Source organism: Hyperolius riggenbachi, chromosome 10 (assembly GCF_040937935.1).
Source record: "Hyperolius riggenbachi isolate aHypRig1 chromosome 10, aHypRig1.pri, whole genome shotgun sequence".
In the NCBI taxonomy this organism is placed as follows: domain Eukaryota; kingdom Metazoa; phylum Chordata; class Amphibia; order Anura; family Hyperoliidae; genus Hyperolius; species Hyperolius riggenbachi.
Window position 1 is genome coordinate 225,437,126 of NC_090655.1, and position 15,981 is coordinate 225,453,106.

The window sequence follows — 15,981 nt, forward strand, 5'->3', positions numbered from 1 at the left end:
AAGGAGGGGGGGGAGGACAGGCACAGACAGCCCACTCATAGAGCAAACCATCCACCACCTGCCTCCAAAGGACAGAATGCAAATATGCTCAATCACAAGAAAATGTATGCGTGCTCTACACCAAGCTTAACCCTTTCAAGTCTAGCTGTGCAAATCTGGCTAAAATGGCTTACCATGAGACATGCTCACGCAGAAATGCATCTGCTTTCGCATGCCAAACTTTGCAGGGTCAAAAACCAATACCGCGAAGCGGTTGCCCTGCGGGAATTAGTTCATGCTTTACAGCACTATCCAGGAGCGCCTCGGGGAGGCTTCCCATTGCCCCCATACAACCGGGGGGGCTGCGGGGCCCCAGGCTCTCTCACTGCCTAGGGACCACAGCAACACCCCGGAGGGGGAGGCTGGGTAGCGCAGACGACCCCCCCCCCCAAGCGTGGCCGGCGCCGGGGGGGGGGGGGGGGGGGCCATCCGCACCCATCTCCCAAAAATTTAAAAACAGGCACTTACCTGAACGTCCATTGCGTTCTGCTGCTGCGCATCGACTCGGGGCACTGCATGGGAAAGGAGTAACGCATGGGTCACCCCGAGCTGTTGGGCTCAGGGCTGGCTCACACACATCACTCCAGAAGGGGGGGGGGAGGACAGGCACAGACAGCCCAGGTTATGCGCATATAGCAGAACGCAATGGACGTTGAGGTAAGTGCCTGTTTTTAATCTTGGGAGGTGTGTGCGGGCGGCTCTTCCCGGCGCTGGCCACGCTGGGGAGATCGCCTGCACCCCCCAGCCTCCACCTCTGGGGTGCCGCTGTGTGGGCTCCAGGCGGTGAGAGTGCCTGGGACCCCCGCGGCCCCCCGGTTGTATGGGGGCAATGGGAAGCCTCCTCGTGGCGCCCCTGGATAGTGCTGTATAGCATGAACTAATTCCCGCAGGGCGATTGTTTTGCGGTTTTTGGTTTTTGACCCTGCATATTTACCTGGGCGCGACACATAAGGGGCGGACGGGTGCAAATAGCTTGCTCCAGGGCTCTCACCTCCTAAAACAAGCCACTCACTATCTGCCCTTAGAAAGAAGAAATGCAATGCTAATTCCAACAGAGAAAGAACATGTGTGCATCAACCAAGTGAACCTGACAAATCTGGCTTTGCAAATTTGGCCTATTGGCTAATCACGAGACATTGCTCATGCAAATAAGCATTTGCTTTCGCATGCCTAAATATGCAGGGTCAAAAACCAAAAACCGCAAAACAATCGCCCTGCGGGAATTAGTTCATGCTATACAGCACTATCCAGGGGCGCCACGAGGAGGTTTCCCATTGCCCCCATACAACCGGGGGGCCGCGGGGGTCCCAGGCACTCTCACCGCCTGGAGCCCACACAGCGGCACCCCGGAGGTGGAGGCTGGGGGGTGCAGGCGATCTCCCCAGCGTGGCCAGCGCCGGGAAGAGCCGCCCGCACACACCTCCCAAGATTAAAAACAGGCACTTACCTCAACGTCCATTGCGTTCTGCTATATGTGCATAACCTGGGCTGTCTGTGCCTGTCCTCCCCCCCCCCCCCCCTTCTGGAGTGATGTGTGTGAGCCAGCCCTGAGCCCCACAGCTCGGGGTGACCCATGCGTCACTCCTTTCCCATGCAGTGCCCCGAGTCGATGCGCAGCAGAACGCAATGGACGTTCAGGTAAGTGCCTGTTTTTAAATTTTTGGGAGATGGGTGCGGATGCCCCCCCCCCGGCGCCGGTGAGAGTGCCTGGGACCCCCGCGGCCCCCCGGTTGTATGGGGGCAATGGGAAGCCTCCTCGTGGCGCCCCTGGATAGTGCTGTATAGCATGATCTAATTCCCGCAGGGCGATTGTTTTGCGGTTTTTGGTTTTTGACCCTGCATATTTAGCTATGCGAAAGCAAATGCTTATTTGCATGAGCAATGTCTCGTGATTAGCCAATAGGCCAAATTTGCAAAGCCAGATTTGTCAGGTTCACTTGGTTGATGCACACATGTTCTTTCTCTGTTGGAATTAGCATTGCATTTCTTCTTTCTGAGGGCAGGTAGTGAGTGGCTTGTTTTAGGAGGTGAGAGCCCTGGAGCAGGCTATTTGCGCCTGTCCGCCCCTTATGTGTCGCGCCCAGGTTATGCGCATATAGCAGAACGCAATGGACGTTGAGGTAAGTGCCTGTTTTTAATCTTGGGAGGTGTGTGTGGGCGGCTCTTCCCGGCGCTGGCCACGCTGGGGAGATCGCCTGCACCCCCCAGCCTCCACCTCCGGGGTGCCGCTGTGTGGGTTCCAGGCGGTGAGAGTGCCTGGGACCCCCGCGGCTCCCCGGTTGTATGGGGGCAATGGGAAGCCTCCTCGTGGCGCCCCTGGATAGTGATGTATAGCATGAACTAATTCCCGCAGGGCGATTGTTTTGCGGTTTTTGGTTTTTGACCCTGCATATTTAGGCATGCGAAAGCAAATGCTTATTTGCATGAGCAATGTCTCGTGATTAGCCAATAGGCCAAATTTGCAAAGCCAGATTTGTCAGGTTCACTTGGTTGATGCACACATGTTCTTTCTCTGTTGGAATTATAATATTGAGTCCACCCTTGGTGGAGGGTTGAACACCCTTTTTCTCATCTACACAGAGCGACTTTTTATTCCTGAGTGGGGTCAGGAAAATCTCCCCACCTGCTTTTACAATGGTTGCCTAATGGTAACCCTGGTTTGTGAGTATTAATATTTACTCTATCTAGTAACCATTTACCAGTACATGTTACACTATTGGGGCTCTTGGTGTTCCTTTTTTTTACATAGTAGACCCTGACTGGCATTGACTGAGCCCGATAATGGAGCTCCCCGCGGGCGAACGGCAGACCGCGGGAGGACGGTGTGGGACTTAAACGTGTTTATGGGGCTGGAGGAGGCCCCGGGTAAGTATCAGAGCTGGGCTGCTGTCATCTCTGAGTCTCTTTAAAGTGTACCCAAGGCGGTATTTTAAAAAAAAAAAATGAAATGCTTACCTAAGAGTGAGGACTTTGGATCCTGCATAGGCTTCCCACATCCTCCTGGCCTCCACCGGTGCTGCGTGCAGAACACCTCAACCTATCCGACAAGAGCTTGTGAGATCTTTTACGTGGCCGCGATCCACTTTGGGCACAAGCATGGTTGTACTGCTCCTGCATAAAGAGGAGTGCGAATATGATCTTCAAGAGGCAGTGGCGGTATTCTGGATGAGGATGCAGGAAAGGAGAAATGGAGAAAGCTACAGGGGAGCCTCAGGGTGACAGCGGTAGGATACAGGTGGTCTCATTTAGTAAAAATATAATTTTTTTTTTTTTTTAGTACGCATTTCATAGAGGTTAAATGCTCTCACTCAAACGTTCTCTACATGCAGTGTTCTCCTTAGGCTCTTTTAGCCGGGTGCTCCACTCGGCTAGTTTTGCTGAGCACCCGGCTGTCATCGGCTCACCTCCTCCTATGCTATAAGCAGAGTTGTGCAAAGAAGCACCAGCCCTGCATTCTCTCATATTGCCCACCCTGGCTACTTTTTCATGCCACCCGGCTGGAAAAAAATTCTGGGGAGAACACTGACATGTATATTATGTAAAATTCTTTCACCTTTCAGTCATTCACTGGTGCCATCAAATCATATCTTGCAAATTGGAGACACCATATCAAATACCCTAGGGTCTAGATCGGCATACAACTGTTTAAACAAATCAGTAAGGGTCCTTTTACACTAAGGCTGCTTTCACAGTGGGAAGTTACAGGCGCACGTTACAGCAGCCTGTAACGCAGCCCAACTCACAGTAATGAAAAATCAATGGGTTGTTCAGAGAGCCCACGTTGTGTTACAGTGTAACGCTGGACGTTCAAAGGAAGTGCAGCATGCTGTGCGTTATATGTGGTTTTAGCTGCGTTAGACTGTTTGCACATGCTCAGTAAGGGGAGAGTCTGCTATTGTTCCTAGCCACATGGCTAATTAATATTCACTGCACTGTAGTGTTGTCCAGACCATGAACAATTCGGTTCTTTGGATCTTTTTTGTGAGTCGAATCATCTGGATCATCACAATGAAGGATTCAGTTCACAGTGGATGTCTGGAATAAACAGGAACTGCAGCTTCTGTGCACAAGCACAATCTTCCTGCTGCATCTCTCCCTTCCCTATTAGCACCCACAATGTGCCCTCATTCTCCTGAACCTCTCACTCTGCTGCACCCCTGCTTCCCTAGTAAAATGATTCAAAGATTCGGTTCAAAGATCCGGATCTTTTCAATGATCCGATTCGAATCATCCGCATCATTGAAAAGATCCGGACTTACCAGGATAGCACCAAGAGCCTCATAACGTGGCTCAATCTGATGTCCAACTTCAACACCACCATGTGTTGCGTTAGGGGCACGTTATGCGACCTTACCGTCTCCTAAAACGCAACATCTTGGTATGAAAGAGGCCTTATTCATAGCCGGCCTTTGACCAGAGCGGTTTCAAGGGGGCAAAATGCTAGCAGATTTTTGTTATTTTTCAGCTAGCATTTTGCGGTTTTGGGAAGCGTTTTTGGTGTAGTAGATTTCATATATCGTTACAGTAAAGCTGTTACTGAACAGCTTCTGTAACAAAAACGCCTGGAAAACCGCTCTGAACTGCCGTTTTTCAGAGTGGTTTGCGTTTTTCCTATACTTAAAATTGAGGCAGAAACGCATCCACAATCCAAAAAATGCCTCACCCCGGGAGTATGCGTTTCTGCATAACGCCTCCCGCTCTGGTGTGCACCAGCCCATTGAGATACATTGACCAAGCGTATCCGCAGCCGCAAGCGGCTGCAGAAACGCTGAAAAAGCCGCTCGGTGTGCACCAGCCCTAAGAAAGTGCATTTTCCTGAAAATGGGTTTAATCTGTTTGACTTGAATAATTCAGGGTTTGCACCTCAGACCTGGCCTCCCATGTCCTGAGCCTGGTGCTCTAATACGTTTTTTTACTTTTTGTAGAAGATTGAGGTCTTACAAAGAAAATAATAAGCATTAACATTACCATGAAAGAAAAACGGCAATCAAGCAGTGTAGCTAGATCAGACATTCTCAACCAGGGTTCCTTGAGGACTTTGCAGGAGTTACTTGGCATTTTACCCCATCGTGAGGGAAATATAATAGAGCACATTATAATAGTGTACTGTAAAAAGAAGCACTAAATTGGGGGTCAGACTAATAATGAGCACAGTATAACGAGTGTCAGTGTAATCGGAGGTAGTGAAATTAACAGCCTCACCTACTTTTAAAGACCATGCCTCCTGCAAAATAAATGCAGAGGCTCATTCCAGCCTAAAAAGGTTGAGAAAGGCTTAACTAGATCAATAAACAAAATGTGGATTCAACCAGACCCAAGCCTAAACTTTGCATCCAAAGGGTAACATTTATGGGAAGCAAGAAAATAAAGAAGCGGAGGTATCTGTTTCTCGTCTGTACTCCTTTCAGCGAAAAAAGCACACACACACACACCCAATCCCCCCGAGACTGCTGGTACCAAAAACTGATTCCTACTGTCGAGAATCACCACATGCCCTTTGCTCCACCATAGCTATGGAGGTAGAGCTCTGTGAGCTGGTCAGGAGCCATTTTAATTGGCTTCTGATCCTGTGATCAGTGAGATCGCCAATGACACTGTGCAAGTGTGGTAATTCAAATCTGGCAGGAATAAACAGCCACAAACAGGGCGTAGATTTCAATTACCATGGTCCAGAAGGTCCAGTTAATCTAATGTGTGTCCAGACTAGTTTAAAGCACAACTACAGTTTAAAGCTAAAGAGGGCATCCATCTGATTCCACTGCTGTAACTGATCTTGTTATTGGGATTATCTATCTATCTATATATATATATAATAGGCTACGTGCCTCAACCTTCGAGCAAGAAGAAGTATCGCCCTGCCCCCAGGGCCGGTCCAAGCCAGAAGAAGGGGCTGGTCCAAGCCAGAAGAAGAAGTAGCGACCTGCCCCTAGGGGCGGTCCTACACTTGCCGACCGAGATGGTGGGGGTAGCAGGCAGGAAGGGGGTATTGGGCATAGCGGCGGGGAAGGGGGTCAGACCCCACCTCCCTCACCTGGGTCCCCCATCTGCGCTTCCCCTCTAGCTTAAGTTTAGCAGCAGCCGCCACTATTAGTAAGAGGCAGTGGGTGGGGGGGACTCCCCTCTTCTGCGTTCCACTGTCATCACTTCCTGCAATGCCATCCACTTACAATACAGTGGACGGCATTGCAGGAAGTGACGACAGTGGAACGCGGAAGAGGTGAGTCATCCCCGCCCGCTGCCTCTTACTAATAGTGGCGGCTGCTGCTCAGCTTAAGCTCGAGGGGGACCGCACATGGGGTGGGGGGGGGGTCTGACCCCTCTCCCTGCCAATGGGGGACCCAGGTGAGGGAGGGGGGGTCCGACCCCCTTCCCCGCCGAAGAGGTGAGTCATTCCCACCCACTGCCTCTAAGCTGGAGGGGAAGTGCACATGGGGGACCCAGGTGAGGGAAGGGGGTCCGACCCCCCTCCCCGCCGCTGTGCCCAATACTCCCTTCCTGCCTGCTACCCCCTTATACGGCGTATGCTACGCCGCGGGTCAGCTAGTTATAACTAATCTTGGAAATTATGTCTACCACTTTCTTGTACTAGAACTGTGGAGAGGATGATCTTTGGAGCATTCTCTCCACACAGTTCTGGTACAAGAAAGCGGTAGACATAATTTCCAAGACAATTCTATGGGGCGGTTCACATCTCTGCGTTGTACTGGATTGCGTTTTTCTAACTTGCTGCATGCAGGCTCTGAATTAACATCAATTGGACATTGATGTTAATTCACATCATAGCAGGTGCGTTATGCAGTGCGCCCAATATGAATCCAGCTGAAAGAGAAATATTGCTATATCATAATAAAAGTTCTAGTGGAGGTGTTGGACACACTTCAATGCTAACAAGAATGTCAATTTGAGGTTCTCTTAAAGTTAAACAATGCCAAAGTCAGAGGAGAAGTGCACTTTTTTTCAGAAGAGGGGGGTGGCAGTGCAAAATAAAATGGTTGTTGTGTAGCAGTGAAAACCCTTAGGCCTCATTTTCACTTAGGGCTCGTTCACATCATACGTACTTCCGTGCACATTTGGCAGTGCGTATAATGTGCGGCACGCAAGAATGGCCGAAGGGCATAGACAGCCCTTCTGCTGTTCACATCATATGCACTGCGCAGCAGTACGATGCGCTTGCGTACTGCTGCATGAACTCTGCCCGCAAGCGCAGAGCTGACCCATTCACTGTAATGAATGGGATCAGCAGCAAAGAAGGTGTGCGATCGTACGGCCATCTGTGCTAGTCAGATGTGAACGAGCTGCGCTTCTGTCCGCTTTTTATCAGCACATCAATGTTACAGATTGATACATGGTGTAATTGCCTTCTTAAAACAGAAGGAAATTTGCAATAATTCAGTTATAAATGAACATTTGTGGTTACCCACAATGCACACCTACTAAATATGCAAATTATCCCTTTTTGCCCTTGTTAAGCCAAGCAAGCATCCAGAACCGCTGGTTTATAGCAAGCCTATAGCTTTAAGTTTTACACAGCTATATCAAACCCACATGTAGACAGCCTGTTTCGGACTTTTGGTCCTCATCAGTACATGGTACGGATTGATAAGGCTGTATGAAATAGGGCTTGGTCAAGTACAACAGAGTAACCAAGCAGCTCAGGGTGACCCAAACTACTAGGAATGTATAGGGGGATAAAAGGAACCAAAAAGCCCTCCTACTAAAAAAGCAAAGCTTGGTGTAATTGCCTTCTTAAAACAGAAGGAAATTTGCAATAATTCAGTTATAAATGAACATTTGTGGTTACCCACAATGCACACCTACTAAATATGCAAATTATCCCTTTTTGCCCTTGGTAAGCCAAGCAAGCATCCAGAACCGCTGGTTTATAGCAAGCCTATAGCTTTAAGTTTTACACAGCTATATCAAACCCACATGTAGACAGCCTGTTTCGGACTTTTGGTCCTCATCAGTACATGGTAGGGATTGATAAGGCTGTATGAAATAGGGATTGATACATGTCGCTGAAAAGTGGACAGAAGAGCACAGATGGAAATAAGGCCTTAAAGTGTACCTAAACCGATTGATGAAAAAGATTCACTTACATGGGGCTTCTTGAAGTCCCCTGCAGCCATCCTGTCCTGCGCCGGTTTTCTACGATTCTCTGTTCTCCCGCCGCGGATGAGTTTTGTTTTACACCGACTGGGAGTCGGCGGGCCACTGTGCATGTGCAAAACTTAGCATGCAGCGGGAGAACTGAGGATTGTAGAGGACCCGCGGGGACAGGATGGCTGCAGTGGGCTGGGAGAAGCCCCAGGCAAGTGAATCTCTTAAGTTTCCTTTAAAGCGCTGGCAGGAAATGGTAGGAAGTAAACGTTACAATTATTTAAATAGTGACACAATTAAACCAACAATGGTATTTTATTGAGAGGTTCACAGAAAATGCATATTTGTTTGGGGTGCACTGAAACTTTTTTTGGATTGCTAGGCAGCAGTGAGATCCCTTAAAGTGTACCCAGGGTGAGACTGATATGGAGGCTGCCATATTTATTTACAGGTAGTCCCCGGTTAACAAACGAGATAGGGACTGTAGGTTCGTTCTTAACCTGAATCTGTTCTTAAGTCAAAACACTGTGCCATCTCTTTCCCCTGTGCCTCCAGTGTCCCCCTCTGTGTCACCTCTGCCTTCTGTACCTGCTTATACAAGTTTAAAAGCCATTTTTTTTCTTTGAATTTTTTTAAAATAGATTTTCTCAAAAACAACAAGTCCAATTTGAAAGAAATTTTTTTGACTTGTTCCCATGGAAACACAGAATCCATGCCGTTCATATCGTCCGGTTGTTCGTAAGTCGGGCGTTTATAAGTCGCGGACTACCTGTACTTATAAACCATACTAGTTGACTGGCAGTGCTGCTGATCTTTTTGGCTGCAGTAGTGTATGAATCACACCAGAAACAAGCATGCTGCTAATCTTGTCAGATCTGACAATAATGTCAGAATCTTGTAAAACAGAGAGGACACTGCTCACCACACCAACACATGCATTGATTTTATATGTACGCTCTTTTAAAGATTTTTACTACGAGCCCCTGTGTGATGTGTTTACAGACACTGTTATTTAACCTGAAAAGGTGACCGTGAAACACATTTTTTGTAAATATGGCCTCAATTCACTAAGCAGTTTAGACTAGTCTACTGATGGTTTTTAGTCTACTGATGGTCAGCTGCATCAAAAGGGAATTCACTAATAATTACCAAATGTTTTAAACCTGTTTTTAGACCTGGTCTAAAACATTTGGTAATTAGGTGGGTAAAGCAGGGGAAATGATCAAAAGATGCAATTCACAAACGAGTAGCTATGACTGACATCCTTCTCTTCTGATGAGCTCTCCTCTGGATACAATTAAACTCCTGCATAATTAATTCAAAATGCTCCATCCTCACATCTAAAATACCTCACAGAATTACTTTACCGACAGAAATCAACTGGTCTAATCTCTGCCAGAAAAAGTGGGCGTGGCTATCCCTTCTTTGCTTTTGTAAATTGCATCTTTTGATCATTTCCCCTGCTTTACCAACCTAATTACCGAATGTTTTAGATCAGGTCTAAAAACCGGTCTAAAACATTACATCAAACCATCAGTAGACTAAAAACCATCAGTAGACTAGTCTAAACTGCTTAGTGAATTGAGGCCTATATCATTGACCACATTTGTACTTGTATGTCTTTTACGAAGACTAATGGACTGAATACATTTTTCTACGAAGAATATTTTGGTATTTTGTGCAAATAAAGTGCAATAATTTGAACTTTTTCTAAACTGCAAAATATTGTTGTGGTATCTTGGATACAAAGTCCTTGCTATATTATTAAGTGTTCTATGAGGACTAAGTGGATGGCTATGTGAAGGACTACTTTATCATCCTTTTTGTCAAAAAGGACCGATTTCCCTAATTATACAAAACATTGCAACCCACCTTGCAATTGTGGGCAGTCTTGCACATCTAGCAATTTTCCCTCTTTTTCCATCATGAAGTATCACTGTACCAATCAGGTGCTGTGACTGAAGTCTGACTGGATTAGCCACATGCTTGTTTCTGGTGTGATTCAGACACTACTGCAGCCAAAGAGATCGGCAGGACTGCCAGGGAACTGGTATTGTTAAAGGAAATAAATGTCTCATCATGCCTCTCACTTCAGTCTTCCTTTAAGATGTGTATGGAACCACCAAGTGAGCCACTTAATTGTGGCTTGGAGCACTTGTAGGTGCTTGATTGGCCTGAGGCAGTGGGCATAGACCGTTTTATCATTTCTTGGGTGCTTCTTTTCCCTCCTGTGCTTTCCCCCCTCCTCTGGATAGTTGTACCGCTTGGCCCGTTGTGGCCCTGTCACCTCTAGGACCCTCAGGACATTTTTGTAGCGAGTGCGACCACACCCAGCTTTGCCTGGATACCCGAGTGGAGTCGGGTTTATACATCTCCACCTACCTGCAGTGGTTGGTTGCCCTTCCTCGACCTCCCTTTGTGAGTACTAAATTTGTAGTTTAATTTCTTGATTCTATCTGTTACATACTGCACCATCGGGGCTTCCATTGTCTCTTAGCTTTTTCGTTTTAGAGTGTGCTCTTTAGTACACCCCCCACAGTTGTGTGAATGGATCTCCCCCGAATGGTGTGACAGTCACTGCACAACGAGAACCTGAGTATAAGGGTCAACCCCACTTTTGGTAGGTTGACCACCACTTGATCTCTTAAGACATGCAACATTTAAATCTTCTTCTACACCATGGGGGCCAATGGATACCTCAAGCAAATAGCTCCAAATGGTCTAAAGCTTTTTAATTAATAATTGAAGGACCAAAAATGTACTTACACATGGTAGAAAGATGTTATGGCTTGTAACAAACAAACTGGGAGGTGCCGGGCGACCTAAGTGCAGCATATTATTGTTTTATCCCACCCTGTGCCCAGCTCTCCTCAATGCAGCTGTAGGTTTTGTCTCTTCCGTAGGTTCCGTGTCACGTCACCAGTATAGCTTCAACCTACGCGTTTTGATGTGAACAACTCATCAGGTAGTCTACACATACGGTGGTGGTATTGAATGAACTTAAGGGCTGCATACACAATTCATGGGAAGCTAGAAACACGGGATTTTGTTTATGGATGTAAATTTATATGTGTAATTCACTTGTGAACGCAATCTGTTAGCATAAATTATACACTTATGAAGTCCGACCTTACTTGAAACAGCTGTTGAGCTACATGGCTGTGTAAAATGAATAGCCAATAGGAATACTGCAGCTCTGGATGTATGCTTAGCTTTTCACATGCATAAAGAAAGGATTGGTACATTCAATCTCTGATCGGAAGTGATGCATCATGGGAGTATCTTCCTGCTTACATAATGCTAAATAATTGCTAACATCTCCACTCCGTGATGTGTGTAGAGGATGCTAACTGGGGATAGTTGAGTGATGCCCAGAGGCATTGTGACGGTTAGCAGGGGCTGTGAGGATGAAGGAAGCTAGAATTCCTAAAGTTTTAAATAATGAGCAAGTTTTTGAATAAAGTTTTGTATTTTGGAATAATACTTGTTTGTATTCAATCAGGTCTCACCCCTCCTTTATTCTATCTCATAGTTTGTACAGAAGCTAGAATTCAGATATCAGTCCTGAGACAGGAGTCATACAGACATTGCTGCTCCTTTGTGGTGACAGAAGCTAGACTTCTTGGTGACAGATGCAGGCATGGCAGAGCAGGAATATTATTTGCGGTAATCAATTTTGAAGTGAATGGGAACCGCATTTAATAAAAATGAGACAGATACTTACCCAATTAGAGGGAAGGCTCTGGGTCCTATAGAGCCTTCCTGCTCCTCTCCTGGCCCCCTCGTTCCAGTGCTGGCTCGCCCGGTAGCAGTATTTGACTAATTTAGTCAAATACTGGTTTACCCGGCCGAAAGAGGCTTCAGAAGTCTTCAGGGAGCCCGAGTGCTCCTGAAGAAGGGCGGCCCTATACTGCACGTGCGCAAGCACGCTCTCTTGCATGCTCACGCCTGTGCAGTATGAAGATGCACGTCTTCAGGAGGACACGGCTCCCGAAGACTTCCAAATACCCTTTCGGCGGGGGATTGAAATGTGGGGGGGGAGCCAGCACAGGATATAGAGCACCGAGAGAGGAGACAGAAGGCTCTATACAACCCAGAGTCTTCCCTCTCCTTAGGTAAGTATTTGCTTTATTTTTTAAAAAATGCGGTTCCCATTCACTTTAAAGGGTTTTACCCCAAGCTGACCCTAAACGCCTTGAACTGCAGTCAAAATTTAAATTCTGGTCGAATAGATTAGCCATAGTATATTTTCTATGCACATTTTTTTTTCCTTTCCAATGCCTGAAAGGTTTAACAGTTTAAAGAGGAACTTTAGTGAAAAGGGAAAAAATAATACATTGCAAAGTGAGAAGTTAAAAAATAGAAGAGAGATCAAGAAATGATTAATATTCCCCATGTAATTTGTTCATATTGCTTGATCCGCAATCAGCCTGCATGTCATCATCTTTACTACTGGCAGCAGTGTTGCCAACTCATCCCTTTAATTACTGACACATCTAAGTTATACAGGTTCTGGGGCTACTTACACATAATCAGTGCCTTACCTGCATCTACCTAGCCACGAAACCTGTATAATTCATACGTGTCAGTAAATAAAGGGATGAGTTGGCAACACTGACTGGCAGACAGGGAAAAAAAACAGGCAGGACCAACTGCCATTATCTATAACCACACCCCCTAACAATGCGATAGGATAAAAGGTTGTTGTTTTTTATAGATATACATATGCACAGAGGGAGATACTGGTTGCTTGGTAGCTGGAAGCAACTGTTATTTCCCACAGTGCAACAAGGCTCCCACAGTGTGATGTCAGGACCTAGGTCCTGACATCACACTGTCCTGACATCACACTGTGGGAGTGGTTTCACCACAATATCAGCCAGACAACCCTGATGATCTTTTCAAGTAAAGGTAAAGATTTCTCATGGGAAAGGGGGTATCAGCTACTGATTGGGATGAACTTTAATCCTTGGTTACAGTTCTTTTTTAAAGGTGGGTACACATGCACAACTGTTGTCTTCCAAACAGATTGGGACGACCACTGCTATTCCAGCACAGGAGACTTGGGCGCAGCTCCACGATAGGCTGTAATAGGAATTACGGCTATAGCAGTGCACAGGGAGTAACTTCGGTGCCCTCAGAAGACGGAGCTGAAGTTACTTTTAAAACACTATAATTTGGCCTCCAGCAATTGCTGGAAGCTGAATTATCTCATTCCCCACCATCCATAGCGGCCTGGAGGGGGAATAGTATTTAACACGGCCGGGAACTTGTGCATCAGCAGGATCAGCCATATACCGGCTGTATCCTGCGCCCAAGTCTCCTGCGCCGATCCCTCTCATATGCAATTGGGACTCCATGCCACATGTAACAGTTTATGGGCCTATCACTGTACAGAAGCTTCCCTCTGCTAAAGCAAAGCAATTCGTGTGTTCCTATGAAGAGGAGGGAGCAGGAAGAGCGCAGAGCGGTTTTCAGCAGGAGTAAGGAGGTCAATAATGAACTCAGCCATCCATTGTCACTTAGAGATCCAGCATGCCGGCTCATTGGCACACCTCTGGGGACACCGTACATTTGCGAGATTCTCATCTGAAAAGGTCACCCATCGGCCACCTTGGCCGAGAACAGTATGTTTCATTATCTCATGCAAGCTTGATGAGCCGCTACAAAGAGGTCTTCAGGCTGCAAACTGTTCTATTATCTTTAGGTTTAGATAAAGCTAGGTACACATATGCTAGATGACACTCGACCAAGGTGGCCGTTCGGGATAGTCTTATACTGGGAACACAAGTTACATTTTTCCGATAGATAGATGCGTTCGATTGATAAATTCCGTCATATCCGATATATATTCCTTTTGATCGTTTTACCGCTCCATCTCTCATAGAAACGGGAGAAACGTATCATACGCACCCAGCATTAGCCAATAATCTAGTGTATGTACACTAATCCCACGCCTGATCTTTAGCACTTCAACTCCTGAGCGAACTGTTCCTTCTTCTCAACCCACTTGCCAGAAGCAACTTTATTGTCCACTACACCGTCATCTCACCTCCTTGTGAAACATGTCCCTTAGCTGTAGCATCTGCACACCACTCATACACCACAGAAAGGTGGCGCTTATTGAGCGTGCATACCTAGCTGGAGGAAGCCCCAGGTAAGTGGATATGGATTTTTTTTTTTTTAATCGTCCCTGAACCTTCCCTTTAAGAGTTTCACAGACTGTTTTTATGTGTGCAAGACACTAAGGGCTTGATTCACAAAAGAGCGCTAAGTGTTAGCGCCCCAGTGAAAAGCCCCTTAGTGCAAGCAAAGTAGCTTTGCGCGCACTAATAGTCGCGCAAAAAGACATCGCGCATAAAACGTTTCAGTAAACGTCGCATGCGGTGCGCCGATAACGTCGACTCTGGTGCCCCTGAAACGTCACACCAGTGCGCCCGACGGTGCAACCATTTGGGCGCACTGGTGCAACGTTTTAGGGGCACCATATGCAACTTTCTCGGCACACCGCGCTGCACGCGTATGGTAATAACTATATACGCCTAGCGCCTCTCTCTCACAGAGGTGCTAGGCGTATACTAGACCTTTTGCTGTGTGATACTCCAACTGTTATTGCCTGAAGCGGGAATATACCTGCGAAACGCGTTGCCCGTTATTTTCGGAGTATGTGAATACATTTTCGTGTTGATTAATTAAAAGCCTTGGTGTCTGTTTAGGGACGGTGGATCCACCACTTCCTCCCTAACATTTTAATAATTTTAGCATATTTTATCCTTTTGGTGCCTCTGTTCTCCATCTACTATACCAGTGTCCACCCCGGGGTGGAGGGGAGTTTATACCCTTATTTCCTGATCTACAGAGAGCGACATCTTAGTCCTGAATGGAGACAGGCCTAATCTCCCCACCTGCCTTCACAGTGGTTGCCTGTGTGGTAACCCTGGTTTGTAAGTATAATTGCTTACAATTTAATTCCACTTTATTCCAATACATACTACACTATATTGGGCTCTCGGTTTCCTTCCTTCTTATACTCTCTAATGGCCCATACTCACGGGCTACAATTGCCGCTAGTCGCTAGCACACGGGAGCGTGTGCGCGACAGACCGGTGACAGCTCGTCGCCGGGTCCCTCCGCATACACACTGCGGAAGAGGGATTGGTGGTGCGACGGAAGCTGTCGCCGACGTTCCTTCCTCCCGCCGGAAGCTCCGTGTGAGGTTGCTGTATACACACGCGGACTAGCGGCGGTTGCTGCGGCGAAGTTGACCGCGCCAATCGCCTGGCGACAGCAGCGACGAGCGACGGTTCGGGGTGCGCGCGCCATACTCACGGGCGACCTGTCGCCGCAACACGCGCGTGCCACGTGTTTGCGACGACAATTGTAGCCCGTGAGTATGGGCCATAATAAAAGATTGAAGCTTCCACTAGTTAAATGTAACTGTAGACGAGAGTGGGGAGGTCACAGACACAGATGACATTCCTTTTGGGTCAACAGCACAGTAGAGAACTGCAGTGTCAATAAGGAGGTAGGAGACATGTTTTTATTGTATGTTATGCTACAATGTCATCCTGCTTTAACCTGCATCCCCCCTTGAATGCATCAGGTTTATACAACACTGACTCCTGCTCTTATTTACCAAGTTAATGCCCCAAATACCTCCCTGTATTCATCAAGTAATTACATATTCTCTGAGTTAATATGTCCCACCCCCCATATTTATGTTTTCCCAGTGGAGCCTGCCCCCCTTTGCCCACCAAATAATTACGGTATGTATCCAGTACTATTAAAATTAGGGCATTAAAGAGAATCTGTATTGTTAAAATCACACAAAAGTAAACATAC